This window comes from Cyprinodon variegatus, unplaced genomic scaffold, assembly GCF_000732505.1.
Source record: "Cyprinodon variegatus isolate N-32 unplaced genomic scaffold, C_variegatus-1.0 Scaffold1719, whole genome shotgun sequence".
NCBI classification, from domain to species: domain Eukaryota; kingdom Metazoa; phylum Chordata; class Actinopteri; order Cyprinodontiformes; family Cyprinodontidae; genus Cyprinodon; species Cyprinodon variegatus.
The window spans coordinates 94367-97435 of record NW_015152172.1 but is presented as its reverse complement, the minus strand read 5'-3'; positions in this window follow the sequence as shown (position 1 = coordinate 97435).

Sequence of the window (3069 nt, the reverse complement as noted above, 5' to 3'; positions counted from 1 at the left end):
AAAAAAGAAAGTAAGTCACCTTCTTGTAGGAAGGAGGACAGGAAATGATCTGTGAAGAAACTGATGAGCTGCTGCTGCAGAACTACAGGCCCATCTCAAACCTGCCCTTCATCAGTTAGACTATTGAAAAAGCTGTTTCAGCAGCTAAACGGCTTGCTAACAATGACCAGCTGCTTCAATGCCTTTCCATTCAGGCTGCAGTGATCAGTATAGTACAGAGACTGAACTTTGAAGGTGTTTCATGACTGGCAATGACAGTGCTGGCGTTACTGGATCTAAGGGCAGCATTTAACACCATTTGTCATTCTATGAGAGAACCTAGAAAACATTAACCTGACTCCGCCAGATGGATTTGCTCCGCATATCCAAGGGCGTAGGAATATGTTTACTATTGGGGGGGACACATGTCGGAANTACAGAAAATGAATATTAGGAACTATATTTATCAAACATTATACTGGGCAAGTAAAAATGGTTTCTGGGCAAATGAAATGTGGCTTTTTGAAAAGAGGGAATGTAAGTTCTCTGATGTTCTGAGGGACAGAGTTCCACTCCTGAGATGCTGTGAATGCAAAGACTCTTTGACTAAAAGCACTTTTACACTTTTAGGAACAACTCAGTCTCCTCTGGCCGACAATCACAGCAGGCAAACCTGTGAGAAAGAAGCAGAACACGATGAGAAAAAGAGAGCAGAGAAAGTGTGGACTGCTGGAAGAACAGCGGCGAACTTCAAACTTAATGGTTTGATCCTCGTCTGAGCTTTGGGTCTTTGCGGGGCGTTAAGCTGCTCCTTTGGTGGTTTTGTTCTCATGGTCTTTAGATAAAACCTCCTTTCCAGCTGTTTGTCCATCAGCTCTGTCCAACTTCTCTGTCCCTGCTTGAAAAAAAGCAGTCCGTCCCATAGGATGAGAGGCCTCTGCCGTGTTTCCCCATGTTAGAACAATGAGTTTAGGGTGATTCATAGTGATGGTTTCCCTCCATATCTGCCAAACGGTTCCATTCCTCCACATTCTCTGGTTCCTCGCTTCATTTTATTTCTCTCCTTCCATTTAACAATCATTTCATTCTTTACATCTATCAACAGAAAAAAAGCCACGAAGAAGGTTGTGGTTGTGAATAAAAGTGGAAAACTTCAGCTTTCCGTGCCCGCTTTGATCCTCTCCTGTGAGTTCTGGCTCCTTTCTGTTATTCGTCTGTTTTTCCATGGAGGCTGCATCTCCTGGAGGCCGTAACATCTTTAGCGGCGCCTGTGACTGGACAGAATCATGTTGTGAATCATGTTTGGCGTATAAACTGTCTGTCAGTGTGTTTCAGGGGTGACAAACTGCAGGAAGCTCCGTAAAGATGGAGTGATGGGTTGGAGCCGCTCAGAGCGGGATTTCCTTTGCTGCTTTGCTCCAGAACCAACCTGCAACGCTGCGAGGAACTATTCCTCAGCTCCGCACTGACCGGACCTCCATGGTGTCTCCTTCCAAAGCCCTGGTCGAACTTGGGTTTCCTTCCCTTCAAACATTCCTCCTCCTTCCTTTGAAACCTGTTTTGTTGTTTGTTTTCTTTCTTTGAGGTGCATCTTGTTTTACTGGAAGCCAGACGGACATCTGAGACTGTTTTCCTCACAGTAAACATTAAGGGAACATCGTTCTGCAGCCCTGAAGCTTCCCTTCGATTTCCACGCAGCAACATAAGGAACCGGTCTGCTCAGAGAAAACACGGCGCACAGCTGCAGGCGACTTTTAGCCCAGAGGATCGGACACAGAGGACCCTTTAAGCGCCTCTGGACCAACCCATCCTGCCGTTAATGGGGTGCCAGAAACATTCAGCCCCAACAAAGTCACGCCTCACCGCCGCCGAGGTCCTGGCTGCACTGACTTGACAGATTTGCCGACCTCGGTTTGGGTGGGATCGAATGCTCGCTGCCGCGCTGCAGGAGAATATTTGCCACCTGGGATCTCCCCGAGGCAGCTGGGCTGGAGGCGGAGGTTTCCGTCGGTCTGGTCGATGGGGGTATGAGCACGCCTGCGCCTCTTCAGCCGGCGAGCCGGTGATTCTGTGCGACAGGTTCCCCCGCCCCACCTCCTCTCTGAAGGGCTGGAACCGAGAGGCCGCGACCTCCAGGGCCTGAAATTGAAACTCCTTGTAAAAAGAGTTGGAGAGGGAAAAGAAAACAGCCCCAATAATCAGAGCCTTCGTATTATTTAGTTTTTACTCTGTTTACCTGTTTCTGGAACAGCTGAGTTGATCGGCTTACCTTCTTTACATGTGACACGCCTCCAGGCCTGTCCTGATCCTGCCACACACTCACACACCCCTACTTGTTCTGCTATATGTAGTGAGGACCATGTGTAAACTGCCATTGACTTCCATCTATTTTCAATCATTTTCAACCCTTTCTATGCCCTAAAGCTAACCATTACCAATTCATACCTCACCCTAAAGGCTGATTTATACTCACAAACCAGGTCGTCTGCGTTTGTATCGCAGTTAACACAGATATGCTTCGCAGACACTCTGCTGCAGACAGGAGGCCTCTGATTGGTCAATTCTTTTGCCCTCAGTTCCCTCCGTTGTCGCATTAACTTGCCCCGTATCTAGTCCCACAGCTAGTTCCTGATTGGCCCTCTTGTCTTGTGCCGTGGAATAAAATAGCGCAAGCCACGCTTCAATATTGGGCATAAATTAAAAATATCTGCATCATATCTGCAACAAACTTCTGTGGGATATAACTAGCCCTTAACCTTAAAGCCTGGTTTATACTGAGAAACAAGGTCATCTGTGTGTGTTGCAGTTAAAGCAGATATGCCCCACCCCCCTCCGCAGACACTCTGCTGCTCCTCTCCAAAATTGTAGCTGACCGCAGACAGGAGGCCTCTGATTGGTCAGTTCTACATCCGCTCTACACTATGCGTATTTCCTGTTTGGTCCCTAATGGCAGAAACTCTTAACCTGACTCTGCCTTCCGTTGAAGTAATTTTGTGAAGGGGCGAAAATACTGGTTAGCTGATTGGCCTATGTTGGTGATAGACGGGCCAAATAAACCAATCAGATCAACGAAGCATATGACGTACTAAC